Source organism: Bufo bufo, chromosome 4 (assembly GCF_905171765.1).
Source record: "Bufo bufo chromosome 4, aBufBuf1.1, whole genome shotgun sequence".
Taxonomy (NCBI): domain Eukaryota; kingdom Metazoa; phylum Chordata; class Amphibia; order Anura; family Bufonidae; genus Bufo; species Bufo bufo.
In genome coordinates, this window is record NC_053392.1 from 49,786,414 (window position 1) to 49,804,343 (window position 17,930).

The window sequence follows — 17,930 nt, forward strand, 5'->3', positions numbered from 1 at the left end:
CTTCCGTCAGGTGATTGTTACATCACAAGCTGCTGTCAGCTCTAGAGTCCTTCATGGCCAAGATCTCAGTTGTCTTTTTCTTTACAAGAGACTGGCTCCTCTAGTTCCATCGAGGAGTCCTTCTGAAATCTGACAGAATCAACAGATTTTCATTCCAGACATGATTGCAGATCTGGAGATCTGGAGAGCCCTGACATGACTTCAGTATCAAGCACCATTTAACCGCTCATCTGTCCACCCCCAGGACTCCAAGCAGTGGTCTGGCCTCCCTCATAGCAGGTCCTGAGAAATGACTGTAGTGTCAGCGTGGAAGACATCCATGATAACTATGATTATGCGTCTGACGGCGTGCAACATTGTTACGTAAGATGAAAAATGAGGAGTGTTGTTATTAAGGCAGGATGACTGCTCCTCGGCGGGATTCCTGCAAGACTTCTCTAATGAAATCACTGTTCATTAGGAAGAGCCGGCGTAGAAACCATTTGTCTTAATTAACACATAAACAACATTATTTTTGCATTAACAACTGAACAAATATCTTGGAACGTCGTTTCTCTGACACGTATTTAGAAATGTAACAGCTTAGAACAGAAGTTACTAAGATTCCAGATGTTAGGAACTAGAAGTCCCAGCATGAGCTGCCAGCTCTCGAGCAGGATATCCTGCCAGACGTGCGTTTTTGACGGCAGATGGCAAATCGCAGGTTGACTACTTACTGTAATCAGGCTCGGACTGGCCCACAGGGGTACAGGTAAATCCCCCGGTGAGCCCCTGAGTAATGTGGGCCCCTAGTCTCCCACCACCTGCACAAGTGGCACATAACACAGTAGACTTACTGCACTACATACATATATTCAATATACAGCCCCTCCACCAGCCTAGGTTCATATAAAAAAGTTGATAGATTATTAAAGAAACTCCCCAGTTTATTATTATAGACACGATCAGAGCTGAGATGTCTTCTAGGTATAGAGGAAAGCCACCAGTGTCCTCTTCTCCCCAGGACCTACCTTCTCAAAGTTGCTGTAGAGACCCCCATATTTAATCATCTGGTAGCATCTTGCTGCTGTGTGAGCAGGTAATATTTCAATGTATCTGTATTATGGGCCCCCAAAATAAATTTTACTGGTGGGCCCTAGGCACCCCAGTTCGACACTGACTGTAATTATGACATGCATGTTCTACTGTATGATCAAAGTCAATGCATCACTATTAAAATGGATGTTCCCCGTTAGAAAATTGTTTGCTTTCTTCCAGGAACAGCGCCACTCCTGTACATGGGTCATGGCTGGTATTGCAGCTGAGGTTGAGCTGCACTGCCTCGAATAACCAGCCATCTGGCACTATTTTTGGTAGAAGGCAGACAAGTTTTCCTGATCCTGTTCAACCCCTGTGAGTGCTATTGAAGACCCAGCTTCTTCTACTTCTTTGTTGCTGTTATTATTGTCCTCCTCCCTTTAGAAAACTGCATTCATTGCAGCACTGTACTCATTATCATCCTTATTGGTCACTGCCTCCTGCATGTCCAGCACACCCCTCTTCTGCTGCTGTCTTTATTTCCATGGTCTAATTGGCCACATTTTGCAACATTGTCCCTTTCACATATAACCTTTTTCCTACTAACCTCATTATCATGTGAGTGCACAAGTCGCTGCCTGCAACAAAGCCAGAACACTCATGTGTCTTTCTCCATAGTTATGCAAGCTTTCTTTTAACCATCTGGTATAAGAATTGGGCAATTTACTGCCCTAGATGTCTGTCTTAATACTCTTGCCAAGGCAGAGTACTACAACCCCCCTTATTACCCAGCACCCAGGGTAAATTCCCTTGCCAGCCCTTACCCTCAACATTTAAACTGTATCCATGTTCTGCAACGGATAATGCTTCTTTCCCATGCAGCCATGCTTTTACTAATACCATCAAAGAATCACCTAGGCCACTGCCTGCATCAAGGTCAGATCACTCCGCTAATGCTGCTTTCTTCATACCCAATCATAGTTTTAGGCTTTATTTATTTCATCCAAGGCATACATTTGGTAGTTTCCTTCCCTAGTCCTGTCTCTAAATACTCTTGGCATGGCAATGTCCCCTTCCTCTGTCAGGCTCCTTAAATGCTGTGGACGCTATTGACCATGACATTTTGGGGTTGAACAGAAACTGACTGAGATCAGAGTTTTACTGTTCAGGACTACTACAGTGGGCGCTCTGCAGTTAATCAAGTTGGGCTCAGCTCTGAGCCCATATGATCCTCCTCATTTTAGTGTACCTAATGGAGCCTTAGGGCTCATTCACACAACCGTATATATTTCCGTGTGACTTCTGTGTCACATTCGTATTTTTTGCGGATCCATTGTAACAATGCCTGTCCTTGTCTGCAAAACGGACAAGAATAGCACGTTGTCTTTTTTTTTTTTTTCAGAACAGACTTGCGGACATATGGATACGGAATGCATACTGAGTCAGTTCCATTTTTTTGCAGCCCCATTGAAATGGAACGTCCGCATACAGGCCGCAAAAAAAAACGGAAAGGTTATGGACCTGTCAGCTCTACATATCTAGTTTAGTAACTTCTTGCATTCCCCATGTAATAACAGTTCTGGAGCATCTACTCTTATGACTCTATGTTGTGCCATTACTCTATTAATCCTGTGAGAAGTAGAGATGAGCGAATTTCTCAAAAATTCTATTCGGCCGGTTTGCAGAATTTTCCGAAAAAATTCAGTTTGATTCGATTTTATTTGTGGCGAATTGAGTTAAAAAACTGCTATTTTCTGGCTGCAGAGAGCCTTTATAGTGGTGTAGAACACTGTGCCTTGCAGTAACACACATAGGGAGTCTGCTTTGGTAGTGAAACAATACTGTGAGTCAGTATGATATGTAGATGACTGGCGTCACTCTTAGAATCACTGCACACTTCACTTATTTGGGCAGTCACGGGGCCAAAACTGACCAAATAACTCAAGTGTGAACTCAGCTTTAAAGGGCAATGTTAGCTCCAGGTATAAAGAACCGTGCAGAGGCCCAAGATCCTACTATAGCGTGAAAGACCGCACTCCTTTTACACCAATTCACTGATTCCACATAGACTTCTACAGAACCTGTTCTATTAAACGCTTATACAAGTAGAGCCCCCCCCCCCCCCGACAGAGTGGAGAGGGTGTCAGCAGTAAGTTTGTCTTGACGTCACTGATTATTTTGCCCTTCCACTGATCCGTAAGAATAATAACCCCCAAAAAACGGATCCTGTCTGTGGAGCATCTGCCTTCACTCAGTCAGCATTTGGTCAGTAATCCATCAGTAATGCTAAAGCCCAAAAAAACAGGAGTAGATCCAAAACAGAGATGAGACGTGAATAGAATATTTGCATGTCTTGTGTTTTGTACCCACTCCTGCTTTTGGCTACCAAATCATAAGCCAATTCTAATGCAAAATAGGGACCATGTCATGCAGGCCTTACAGCTGTTACATAGACAGGATCCGTTGTGCGTCTCATTTTTTCTTCCTTCTGACAGATCAGAAGGGTCAAATAAATGATGATGTCAGGCCGGCCAAAAGGCAAAATAGTGGCCCAGTCATGAAGTGGGGAAGGTGGGAACAGCATGAGAAGTCCACAGAGTGGCACTATGACATAGTGATGAGGTGTAGGCAGCATCAGGAGGCCACAGAGTGGCACAATGACACAGTGTGGAGGTGGCAGCATCAGCATCAGGAGGTCACAGAGTGGCACAATGGCAGAGTGTGGAAGTGGCGGCAGCAGCAGCATCAGCATCAGGAGGAAGCCACAGGGTGGCACAATGACAGTGTGGAGGTGGCAGCAACATCAGGAGGCCACAGAGTGGCACAATGACAGAGTGTGGAGGTGGCGGCAACAGCAGCATCAGGAGGAGGCCACAGCATGGCACAATGAGAGTGTAGAGGTGGCAGCAGCAGCATCAGGAGACCACAGAGTGGCACAATGACAGAGTGTGTAGGTGGCAGCAGCATCAGGAGGAGGCCACAGGGTGGCACAATGAGAGAGTGTGAAGGTGGCAGAAGCAGCATCAGTAGGAGGCCACAGGGTGGCACAATGACAGTGCAGAGGTAGCAGCAGCATCAGAAGGCCACAGAGTGGCACAATGACAGTGGGAGGTGGCAGCAGCATCAGGAGGCCACAGAATGGCACAATGACAGAGTGTGGAGGTGGCGGCAGCATCAGCATCAGAAGGAGGCCACAAGGTGGCACAATGACAGTGTGGAGGTGGCAGCAGCATCAAGAGACCTGAGTGGTGAGGTGGCAGCAGCATCAGGAGACCACAGAGTGACCTGCCGCACTGAACACCCTCTCTGATGCCACACTACTGGCCGGGCAGGACAGCTTTTCCAGTGCAAACTCTGCCAGTTGCAGCCACAAATCCAGTTTGGCTCCCCAGTAGTCCAGCAGATCTTCAATGTGGGGTGGCAGGGTGCTGTCCAAGTATGCCACCACCTGCTGGTTCAAGGTCCTTTTCAAGGTCTAGCTGCTGCTGAGTAGTTTCTTCACTAGGCTAGTGAAGAAAGCTGCTCATCAGCGACTCTAGACTCAACTTGCTGCTAATGGAGCCACAGCAGCCACGGCAATGGAACGCGAGCGCAGAGGGCCCCCCGGTCAGACATGCGAAAGGATGGACGATGGCGCATATAGGCAGCGGCCAACTGACTACATAGGATGTCTCTATAGTAGTTCAGTTTGTCTTCCCTCTCAGCGGGTGTAAAAAAGGCCCCCATTTTAGACCGGTAGAGAGGGTCCAACAAGGTGGAGAGCCAGAAGTCATCCCTCTGCCAAATGCTGACAATTCGGCTGTCACTACGCAAGCAAGTGAGCATGCATCTGGCCATTTGTGCAGGTGATTTGGAGGGACTCCCTGCCTCCATCTCCACTGCATACTGCCACGGTGTGTCTGGGTCCTCTGCCTCATCTTCCTCATCGCCCTGTAGCTCCTCTTGCTGCTCCTGCTCCTCCTCTCCTGTCACCTGTGTATAAAAACCACCCATTTCGCTACACATTGCTTGTGCTCCAATGTCCTCCTCCACCTCCTTTAGTTCAGCCCCCACAGGGCTCATGTGGCCGTGAGATCTAGGCGCCACGTCTTCAGTCCCCTGACCAGCCAGATTTACCAGCATCTGTTCCAGGACATGAAGCAGTGGAATGACGTTGTTTATCCCGTAGTCCTGGCGACTGACAAATAACATGGCCTCCTCAAAGGGCCTGAGCAAACGGCAGGTGTCACACTTGATCTGCCACTGGCTGACATCGAAGTTGCACAGTGGAGTATTTGTTTATGGCCTTTCTCTGTTCGTATAGTCGGTCCAATATATGGAGGGTGGAATTCCAACGGGTGGAAACGTTGCATATCAGCCTATGTTTGGGGATGCCGATCTGTCGCTGCAGCTCAAGGAGGGTGTGCTTTGCAGTGTACGAGTGGCTGAAGTGCATGCAAAGTTTCCTGGTTATTTTTAGGATGTCTTGCAGATGGGTAGAAGACTTCAGGAACCGCTTGACAACCAGATTGAACGTGTGTGCCATGCAGGGCGCATGGCTCAGCTCTCCTTGACGGTCACAATAGTTCTGATTTTTAGTTGTCGCTGAGAAAGCCAGGATTCAATTTCTTGATGAAGGACACGGAGCAGTTCCTTCCTTGTGTGACTCTGTTCACCCAGGCAAACAAGGTGCAAAACAGCGTGACACCGCCTTGCCTGTGCCATGTGGTATGCTGGAGGGGCACTGTGAATTGTCTCTGCAGTGGAGGCTGAAGACACGGTGGAGGATGAGGAGGCAGAGGCGGACATTGTCGCAGGACCAACGGCATGAGAACGTGGAGGCAGAAGCGGCATCACCTGGCCAAGTTGCTGGTGTGGCCGTGCAGGAACCACATTCTCCTAGTGGGCCGTAAAGGACATGTATTGTCCCTGACCGTAGTTACAGCTCCACACGTCGGTGCTGCCGTGCACTTTGGCAGACACCGACAGGCTCAATGACTGGCCCACCTTCTGTTCTACATACGTGTGCAGGGCTGGTACTGCCTTTTTGGCAAAGAAATAATGGCTTTGGACTCTCCTCCTCGACTCGGCACAAGCCATCAGTTCTCTGAAAGGTGCAGAGTCCACCACTTGGAAAGGGAGGAACTGCAGCATCAGCAACTTGGACAGGAGCACATTCAGCTTCTGACCTGTTGGATGAGCGCACGCATACTGTTGTCTCTTGGCAATCGCTTCGGTGATCAATTGCTGACAGAATGACTGACGAGGAGTAGGAGCAGGAGCGTCAGGAACAGCAGATGATGGGAAGGACAGACAGCTCCATTAGGCTGAGGTGGAGGAGCCTTGACTGCCTGAAATCGGCTGCGTGCCACTGGGTGATGCAGCGCTTTCTGCGGCAGGCGGGACCACCACATCGGAGCCATGGTTCTCCCAGTCCACTTTATGGTGACGCTGCATATGATGACGCAAGGCTGTGGTGCCAACATTGGCACCCTGGCCATGCTTCACCTTCTGCCCACAGATTCTACAAATGGCCATGTTCACCTCCTCTGGCAGCTTAACAAAAAACTGCCACACCGTCAAGTTGGTGATTTTACCCCCAACACTCAGCACTGACTGACTGCTACCACCACTGCTTCCGTGAACCCCTGCACCACTACTTTCCTGGCAGGTAGGCTCCTGCGAAGCAGATGGTCTACCCGGGCATGTTTTGCTCCCATTGCTGCCACCCTGCTGACTCCCGGCCACGCTAGTGACTTGCTGTCTCCACCGCTGGCTCGCGGGCAAGCTGCCACCCTCTTCTCCCGATGATGATGAAGCCCCTATTTCACCCGGCTCCCAAGTGCAATCATCGAGTACTGTCTGCACGTCACTGATGTCCTCCTCAACGGTCTCTGGGTCAACAGCCTGACCGCTCGCAACACTAGCTCCCATGCCACTCTCCTCATCACTACTCGTCCTTGCTATACAGTGGAGCTGAGCAGACAGCATATAATACTTCTCTGGCTGATGGAACAGAAAAGGACAGAGGCAGGTTGAGGACAGGTGAGGACACAGGGCCTGCTCCTGGGCCATGCCAACTAAGGGTTGTGTCTGACGAACCCACCAAATCTTGGTTAGGGGGGTCTGATGTCACTTGGGACGAAGTAGATGACCGAGTCAACTATTCAAGAACCGCTGGGTTGCTGGTCAAGACATGACCACTAGATGACACCAGGATCTCAGGCCTCTCGCTGCGACTCCTGCTGCCATGCCCCCTTAATCTGCTGTGACCTGTGCCTGCGCCAGAAACATTTAGGCCTCTGCCACCTTCCTGTGTAGGGCCTGGCACTTCTCTTTCTGACATACTGTTAGATCAAATAAATAAATAGAAAGAAAATTAAAACACTCAAAAAAAGTATGTAGTTTTCTCACTTCCCCACACAACTGCTAATAATCCCTTTTTTTCCCACTAATACAAGCCAAAAAGGGCTTTAGAACATATAACTGCACCGCTGAACAGCAAATAATATATATTTTTGTGCCTCTAATACACGACAAAAAGGGCTGTAATTTTCACACTTCACCACACAACATCTAATAAGCCTTTTTTCCCACTTATACAAGCCAAAAAAAGGCTTTAGAACATATAACTGCACAGCACAAGGTGACATAAGACATAGAAATATTTCGTTGTAATAAACCCTGTTAATGGTTGTATCAAACAGCACTTGCACCCCAATAACAAGAACGATTTGCTGGAATTACAGAGCTGTATAATGGCAATTTGGATCCGTAGTCAGTGCAGCAAGGTGTAATAGGATTGTTCCTATAACCCAGGCTGTAACCTAACATAGTAACATAGTACATAAGGCCGAAAAAAGACATTTGTCCATCCAGTTCGGCCTGTTATCCCCTACTGAACCCTGTTCTGCTTCAGTACTGTGGAATGATTCCTCCCTATCCTTTCCCTGAACTTCTATACAGCAAAATAAAAGTTTCACAGTCTTTTCTGCCACTGTCCCTAGCGCCTGCTGACGTCTCCCTGCACTAAGTACACTGGAAAATGGCTGAATCCAAAATGCCTGAGGCTATTTATAGCTGTAACATCACAGCATCGCATTGTGGGTGATCCCTCGTTCCCAGAGTTCCTTGCTCCATGTCCTAACACGTGCAGCAGCCATTTTAGTAAAAAATGTGATTCGTTACCACGAAGCGTGAGGAAGTTCGGATTCGGCGTGAAATTCGGATCGAATTCCACTTCGTCAACTTCGATTCTCTCATCTCTAGTGAGAAGTTCTGAATAAATTGATAGCAGTTTACAATTAAGGTCCAGCTGGGTGTCAGCGGTTGCTGGTGTGTCCCTGCACATTCTGCCACTGGCAGCACAGATTGGATAATGTTAGACTGTGCAGGGGCACACCCCAACTAATAACACCCATCTGGACCTTCATTTCAAACTGCTAGGAATTCATTTAAAACTTATAATAGGTATAATAGAGTCATAAGAATAGATGCTCCAGAATTGCTATTACATTTGGAATTCAAGTAGTTACCAAAAGAGAGGCTACATTTGGTGTACATTTACATCATGGAGCACCAAAGTCTTAAAGGAACACTCCAAAATAAAATTAGATACGGTGCCAAATCTAGCGCAGAGGTTGAAGGGGGTGGACCATGACGCTCAGATAATCCTTGTGTCATGCTCCACCCCTTTCAAGCCATGCACTACACAAAACCCCATGTGCCTTTCAAATATTATTAGTATGAAAATACAATCCCATAAAATTTGTGTCCTTTAGATTATGTTTAAATCAAAAAATCTAATTTGAAATAATTAACAATAACATTAAATATATATAAATGTTGTGTTTTAAGTTTGTGTTGTATTAAGAAGTATAAAAAATGGGACGGTCATATTGTAACCTTTTATTGTCAATTGTTTTCTACATTTTAAATTTTAACTATTGAAAATAGATTTGATATATACAGCTATATATATATATATTTTTTTTTTTCAAAATTTAAAAATATCTTTAAAAAATCCTTATAATCAGGACTTTCCTAAATACGTAGTTAAAATATTGAATAGTTGCCTGCACATTATTTCATAAGCGCTACTTCAGCAATTCAATCACAAAGAGTCGACTTGGCCTAGTTATTTTTTTTTTTTTTTTAAATTTAAAAATTGAATGCCATTTTTTTTCTTTTTTCTTTTATTAAAAGAAATTCACAGAAGCATCGAACTGACAGGTTTAAATGAACAGGTTACCTACGACTCAGGTGCGAATGACAGTAACACAAGCTTTGAACCGACTTTCAAAATGCCACATGATGAGAAGTTAAATTATGTGTTGTATTTCTGACTGGGAGCATTTGATTTTAAAGTCTGCGCTGGTTCTGTCAAGGTAGAGATCCGCGTTTTGTGCACAGTGCCTCCAGCCCGCCATACAAGTGAGGCAACCTGACAGCTTGTAATAAGTAATTTTAATGCACTTACATTCATCACTCAGCCGGCCTGGCAGTATTTTACACAGAGACCTTAAAATGCAGGGAGAGAGCTGGGGGCCCTTTTTTTATATATGGAACTTTTTTTTTTTTTTTTACTTTTTTTTATTCCAGGACCTATTTCCTGTTAATATGGCACTTTTTAAGATATGCGCCGCAATGCCTGCCCATTGTTAATTCATCACTAAAGGTTACAAAGGACTCCATTTAGCCCACAGGATGTTGTTTTAGGATTTAATAAATCAAAATATTGCTCCTTTTTTTTGCAAAATTCAATTGTTTCAATTAAGAAATTTACAGCAATCCAAATATTTATGAAGCCTGTAATACGGGGAAGGGGGGGGGGCTTCCTGTTCACTCATTAGTAAAGATATCAGGATGTGGAAAATGACCTACTTGCCTTTAGAAAGAGTGTGGAATTGGTGCATGTAATAAATTTACATATCAAAACATGATGGTGTGTGGAGCAGAGGGTGCACCTCGGCTTGTTAGAAGATGAGGAATTAGTTATGCACTTTCCTTTTCAAGGGTTTTCCAGGATTTTTTTATTGAAGGACTGTGTGTAGGGTTAGCCATCAAAGTATGATCGTAATAGCCCGCCCATTAGGACCCTTACGTACAGCAGAATCAAAGGGCTAAAAGTGTTCATAGGGACTCCTGACACAGCGATGTCCAATGGTGGCAACTTATGCTGCACTAATTATGAACTATCCCTTTAAAGGATTTTCTAGGGTTTTCAACTGAAGAAGACCTATGAGCATGACTGATCATGAAAGTATGATCAGTTAGAGTCCGCCCATGAGGACCCTTACAGACTGCAGATCAAAAGAGCTGTGCTGTTTATAGGGGCTCTTGCTACTGCAACATTCAAGTGTGGTGGTGAGTGGTACTGCACTGGTTGGGCATTTTCCCTTTAAAGGGTTTTCCAAGTTGTTCAGTTGAAGGCCTATACATAGAATTCAACATTGAAGGGCTTTTGTCACTTCAGTAAGTGGCATTTATCATGTAGAGAAAGTTAATACCAGGCACTTACTAAAGTATTGTTATTATCCATATTGCCTCCTTTGCTGGCTGGATTCATTTTTCCATCACCATTATACACTGCTCGTTTCCATGGTTACAACCACCCTGCAATCCACCAGTGGTAGTCGTGCTTGCACACTATAGAAGTAAGCACCAGCCTATGTGAGCTCCCACGGTCCTGGCCGCCAGAGAGGCCGGCGCTTTTTCCTATTGTCATGAAAAGGTAGGGATAAGTGCAGCCCTAAACTCCACCCACTCCTCTATATCTACCTACTTGCACGGTCCGTCCTAACCGACGGGATACAACTGGGCGGCAGTCCCTAGCTTACGTACGTGCAGAGGCCTAAAGGAAGGAAATAACGAGGGAAGAAAACAAAAGACAAAGACAGAACAAACAGAAGCGCAAAGTTTCCCAGGCTGGGAAAGTACCACAACATGAACAACTGGAAGCCGAGCTCAAGAGCCAGGAGGTAACACAGGCACAAAGGGTTAATACAAAATCGAAGACAATACAAGCCGAGGTCAGGAGCCAAGAGATCGCGTCAGTACAAGGGATAACACCAGGTCAAGGTCAAATACAAGCCGAAGTCAAACAAACGAAGTCACACATGGAGAGAACGCTAGTGAGGTAATAAGACCAATCACATGCAACCTGTGGACAGCAGATCTAATTGATGGGTCACGTGATATGACCAACGTCATGTGACCCGTGTCCATCAGATCTAAACACCTGAGCGCCGACTCATTGCCATCGGCGCTCAGTTACCCCCCTGCTCATTGTCTAGGGGATGAAGGACGCCGAGCACGCTGAGGAGGCGTGCGTGGCCGGGTCCTCCCTGCCCCCTTGTTACTATGGAGATGAGGACGCCGGCCGCGTCCTCGCTCCTCCTCAGGGATAGGATGCCCGCGGCGCTGCAGGGAGCGAGCGCGTCGCCGGCTCGCCGTTACACCTATAGTGTGCAAGCACGACCACTGCTGATGGATTGTAGGGTGGTCGTAACCATGGAAACGATCATTGTATAATGTGATAAAAAAATTAATCCAGCCAGCAAAGGAAGCAATATGGACAATCACAATAGATTAGTAAGTGGCTTGTATCAACTTTCTCTACATTGTAAATGTCACTTGCTGAAGTGATACAACCCTTTTAAGGTATGATCATGAGAGTCCACCCACGAGGACCCTTGGAAAAAGCAGAAGGAATGGACTGTGCCTCCTGCTACAGCGACATCCAAATGAGTGTGGTTTTGACTGGTACTACACTGGTTGTACACTTACCTGTTGAAGGGTTATTCAGGGTTTTAAAGGCCTATAAGAAGGACTAGCCATCAAGGTATAATTGTGAGAGTCCTCCCACTAGGACCTTTACAATCATCAGAATGAAAGGTGTGAAAGGTGTGTGGTATTCACAGGGGCTCCTGCTGCAGCGCCGTCCAAGCAAGTGTGGCTGCAACTGGTACTGCACTGGTTATACACTTTCCCTTTCATAATTTCAGTTGAGGGTGTATCTGTAGGACTGGCCATCAAGGTATAATGGGAGAGAGTCCGCCGATGAGCTTACAAACAGCAGAGTAAAAATGCTGTGGTGTTCACAGGGGCTCCTTCTACAGCGACAATCAAACAAGTGTGGCTGCAAATGATATTGCACCCTGCATATTCAACAGAACCTGAGTTGCTATACCATGCAAAAACACACTTGTACAGTATGACCAACAGAATGATGAGCCCTGCGAGGAGGGTGCCCTTTGTTCTGCTATTATGGTAAGGTCTCTAGAGGTCAGCCCCCTCCCCCTGCCATCCCCGATCATACACTTATGGTCTATTGTAAGGATAGGCCATCAGTTCAGAATTGAAAATCCTGGAAAACCTCTATGGTCTCCAGTGCTGAAGGCAATTTGATGTCTCTATAAGACCACTCTTAAAAATGTGCTCACATGACAGAGGTCTTAATGATCATACCTTGCTCACTTAAATGCAAGGTAAATACAGTAGCAATGTAACACCAAATACTATTTAGAAGGATTACCACTTTAAGAAATTAGTAGGTCCAGGGTAAAATTTTATGAATAATGTCCTCAACATTTTCAAACCCACCAACTATAGAAGACATGGTGGTTGCACTTACGATCAGGCTTCACACACTCAACCAGAAACTCGAAATCTTAAGGGCCCAGCACATAAGATCCCGGTACTGGGATCAAGGAGAGGTAAGTAAGGCACACGTATATTTTATTCTTTTCATTTGAAACACAGAAACTTAGAAGAACGAAAACATTGTTGTCTCGCCTGGGTACTGAGTCCATTTTACAGTATTTGCTCTGGGGTCTGAATTAATTCAGCAGTCTGGGGCAGAATACATTTAGGAGTCTGAATTAACGTAGATGACTGAATTTATTTTTGGGTCTTGTCTGGTGTTTGATGTCTCGTATACCCCCAATCCTGCCTTTCCTCTGGTAGTGGCTGGTAGTGGATGGGACACCATTGTCCCGCCACACTCACATAATTTTTCAGCTCTTGATAGAAGTTTTCGCAGGAGTTGTGTTTTCTCTTTCCTGTGACTAGACCAGCACGTGTGTCACCTCACATGGAGCAGGCTCACCAACTTAGAAAAACTAAAATTTCATACATTTAAGCCCCTCACCTCAGACCGCCCAAGAATGCCCATAAAATGCCCTCTTTGTAGTGGGGACAGGGGTGCACCACCAATGAGGCCAGGTGAGGCGATCGCCTCAGGCAGCACCAGGTAGGGGAAAGAGGGGGGCAGCAGAAGGGCCATAGGCAAAGAACGCTTTCGTTGTGGCAAAGGGGTTAGGTTAGGAAATTGGCATTGTGGGGGGGCGCTGTTTCAGTTTTCGCCTCAGGCAGAAGAAAAGGTAGGTGCGCCCCTGAGTGGAGATGCCCAGTTTTGTGCTATTCTCACCGCAAAATCATCACTGTTGACAATTATTCTGATATATGCTTGGGTGGATGCATTCAAAAATTTTGATATGGAGCCTAGCACTTTCTATCAGATCCCTCTATATAGTGCCCAGATGTTACCCAGATTTAATGCACCACATACATGGATGAACATGTACAAATACAACATGCTCCCACTACATACATGTATAAGACATGCATATCTACAGAACAAATATGGGTGGGAACAACAGAGATGACATTAGCAGGAGGCCCCATGAGAAACAGTCATTACTGATCACACACAGCAAGAGTTGTCCAACACTGCTTCTGTGCAAGGCAAATGGCTCATTCAGTACATTGCGTAGTTCAATTTGAAGCAGGCCCAAGTGTTATACCAAGAGCAGACCAGCCAACCAACAGGCAACCCCTTCCATGGTCCATCAGAGTAGAGTACTGTACAGTATGGAACCCTGAACATAGACGTTGGTAAGCCTGGTCTCAGAAAGTAGTAGTAGTGACCTCAAGTCCATAATATAATAGCCCATAAAAAGATAAAATGCATGAGGGCATGAATATACTACATAACAGGTACATTCTTTTCCACCTGGGCTATGGTTACCATGAGGTGTGATTCCTGCATCTTGAACCACATTTTAACTCTTTGATCTTTTAACAGAACTGGATGGCAGTAAACCATGACAATTTCCTGAAGGTTTCATGGTCCATGACTGCAACATGTGAAACCATCAACTTAGGAAATTGTAAGAGGCTGCTGATAATTACAGCATCCCATGAAGAGATGGATGACATGCAAATGTATGGGCCCAATGTAAATCACAAATATTTATTGAAGATCCATTAAAAAGGATACAGTTGTGGTGTTACTGATGTGCAATCTGACCAAGGGCATGATCCTCATAGGTCATAGTATTCTCTTCTGAGAACCTGCAGAATAATGTGAACCCTTGGCTAAGTTTTCATTCATTGAGGAAAGTAGTGTGGACTAAGGATGGGTGGGGGGATGCAAATGAGCTCTTAACAAGCTCTGCCCCTAATGCCACCAGATTTAAGACAGCTATCCTATAAGTCAATGTTCACCTCTTAAAATAAGCCTTGAGACATGACTTGGATATTAAATAAGCCAGCACCTCATCTGCAGACAGCTGTTTCGGGGGGATTGCCCCTCATCAGTGCAGCGCAGAGAGTACTGGCTTAACTGGGTGAGAGGCCTGTGTCCACATCAGGGGGGAACTACTCTTCTTATGGAGAGAGCACCTTAAACAGTGTGAGGAGACTTATAGGCCATTCATGATGGGTGTCACCTAGCTAAGCCAGCTCTCTCTGCTCTGCACTGATACATTTTAATGAATACAGCTGTAATTTGCACATTACACATGAGGGGATTATTCACAATCATTGCACTTGGCACTTTAGCTCATGGATTTATAACTGTATACACTTGAGATTATTTGGTATTTTATGTATGATGTACTAATCATGTAACACGTGCATATGTATTTTTTATAAAGCTACAATTATGTTATATTATCTTTTTGCTCTTTATTAGTTACACTAATTATCAATTATGTAATTATGTCCGTATTTATCACAGTGGTGTATTTAAGGATGCATGTGACATCATGTGTTTGCTTGACAAAGGCCCCATTGAGCTGGGCTGAAACGTTGCTAGAAGGGTAATAAACGGGCCTGCCACCCTTTACTTACCTTGGAGTGCTGCCTCATTATAATGGTAAGTAAAGGGTGGCAGACCCTCTTATTACCGCGCAACAATGATTTTGCTACAGAGAGAAAAACATGTGATTTATACTAAAATGAGCACGCTGATTCCAAATATATGAACTCGGAATTTGCCTGACGCGTCTAGATTTTAACCCCTTAAGGACCATGGGATTTTAAATACTTTCGTTTTTCACTCCCCGCCTTCCCATAGTCCTAACTTTTTTATTTTTCCATTCACATAGCTTTATGAGGGCTTATTTTTTGCCGGGACAAGTTGTACTTTCTAATGGCACTGTGGCGAAAGCCACTTCGCCACAGTGTTTTGGAGGGGCCTGTTTGCCCGCCTCCTGCCCCAGGATTATGGCCCATACTAACTTTGAAGGAGAAGACAGACCGGCCGCACAGCTTAAATCTGTGTGAACTCTTTTGGGCAGGAAAGCCATTCTTGCGGCCGGCCAAAGGTGACTTCCATGGAATTCGGGAACCCCTGCTCGGATCTGGGTGATTTTTGGATATGTTGTTCACCCAGATCAGAGCTATCCATGGATGTATACATTATGGGGATATGTGGGGTTTTGAGGTGTTTTCTGTGTTTGGGGGAAAAATTTGTGTTTTCTGTGTGTGAGTGATTAAGTTAGCCCATTACATTTGGTAATTGTATTTTGTTGATTGCGTCTCAGACAATGCCAGTGTGTTAGTTAATTGTGTCACAGACAATGCTCATTGTATTTTGTGGATTGCGTTACAGACAGAGGGAAGGGGATTTTGTGTACAATTGCTGGGAAGGTTTCAATACTGTAAATGCATGTGATTGGCTAAAATATAAACTGTCACAGTCTTTTACAAGGGCCCCAGGGGGAGTGTCCCTTGCTAGGAGACCTGCATAAAAGGCTGAAAAATAACCCATTAAAGAGATCTGCTTGACCTCAAAACGAAGTGTCGTCTCGTCATTGGGGGAATTGGATTGTATGCTGATTGCCAGGAGTGTAAGATGATTGTATGCTTTTCCTGTTCAGCTGTTTCCAGTGTTCGGGTGTTTCCTGTTCCGGAGTTGAAGGGTTCGTGTAGTTTGCAGTTTGGCAGACTGGTGCTTGCAGTAGCTGCCAGTGCATTGGAAAGGGGAATATCGTCTGAACGGAGATGTGTGCTGAACGGTCCGTTACAGGCACCATTTTTTTTTCCAACTGGGGTAGAATTGGGAAAAAACGCAATTCTGATAAAGGTTTTTATTTTTATTTTTTTTACACTGTACACAATGCAGTAAAATTGACCTGTTATCTTTATTCTCCAGGTTATTACGGTTACAACGATACCCCAATTTTCCTTGCATCTTAATACTAAAAAAAAAAAAATTTACATTTGAGGACATTTTATTTTATTTTTTTATAACCATATTCTGACCCCTATAACTTTTTTGTACTTATGTGTACGGGGCTGTGTGAGGGCTTATTTTTTGCGGGACAATCAGTTATTTTCAGTGATACCAATTTGAAGTGTGTGTGAATTTTTAATCACTTTTTATTAAAAAAAAAAATTGCCCATGATGTTTATTTTTTTATTGTTTAAGTATTTTTATTTTAAGGAAAGAGGGGTGATTTGAACTTTTTTTTTTACTTTTTTTATGTCACCTTGGATGACAATAACTGGCAATCATTAGATTGCCTATTGTGTTCATTGATGTCTATATAGACACCATTGAACACTTCATTTGCACTATACCAATACAATGCTTCCACCTGTATTGGTATAGTCATCTAATAGGCATCAAAGCCTGCTTGAGGCTTCAGTCTATTAGATCAATGTAACAGGTTCCCCGATCTCAGCCGGGGAACGCTGTTACCGGAGCGGAAGTGCGTGACTTCCGCTTCCGGACTGCGCAGATGCCGTGGTCACATTTGACCATGTCATCTGAAAGGGAAAATGTATGCGATCAGCCTTATGGCTGATCGCATACATGTGCCGCAGGTGCCATGTTTGGGGACCGGACTTCCGCCGTACATGTAGGTCATTAAGGGTTAGAGATTAAAGGGGTTAAGTTATACATGCAAAGCCTATTCAGTTATAATATTAATGCATTATATTGGAAATATTCCAATGAACATGTCCAGACCTGTTCGGATGCACTCAGGCTGATGTCAGCAGTAAGTATATAAGGCAAGCTGGACAGATTTTGATAAAGTGATCTGTTATAGTGCTATCAGTTTTGAAACTTAAGATGGATAAACGCAAATGTGTTAACGATCCAGACAATTTCTGCTACATATGTGGCAAATACACTACTTCAGCGCAAGAATCTGACAAACCGAGTGCGTCTTGCAGCTTGGGATGCATTTGTGCTAGTAGGGCAGAACTTCCTTGGGAACAGATGAGCTGCAATCTATGCTGAATTAGTAGACAACATGCTTACAGCATATGAAGAACTTGGATGCCGAATGTCATTGAAAGTGCATTTCTTACATTCCCATCTTGACTTTTTCCCACCCAATTTGGGACACGTAAGTGACAAACATGGAGAGCGGTTCCATAAAGATATTTCTACAATGGAGAACAGGTATCAAGACCGCTGGAATCCCAACATGATGGGGGACTACTGCTGGTTTTTGCAACAGGAAAATCTGACCTTTCACAAACGCAAAATCAGATGCCTGAAGCACTTCTAACAGTACTGGGCCTCGCTCAAGTAAGACTTTTAAACTGAAAACTGAGACTTTTTAAAATGTTGTTGTTCCATTACATTTTCATACACTGTTTACTACGCAAACTTTGATGGAGATCAAGTAATT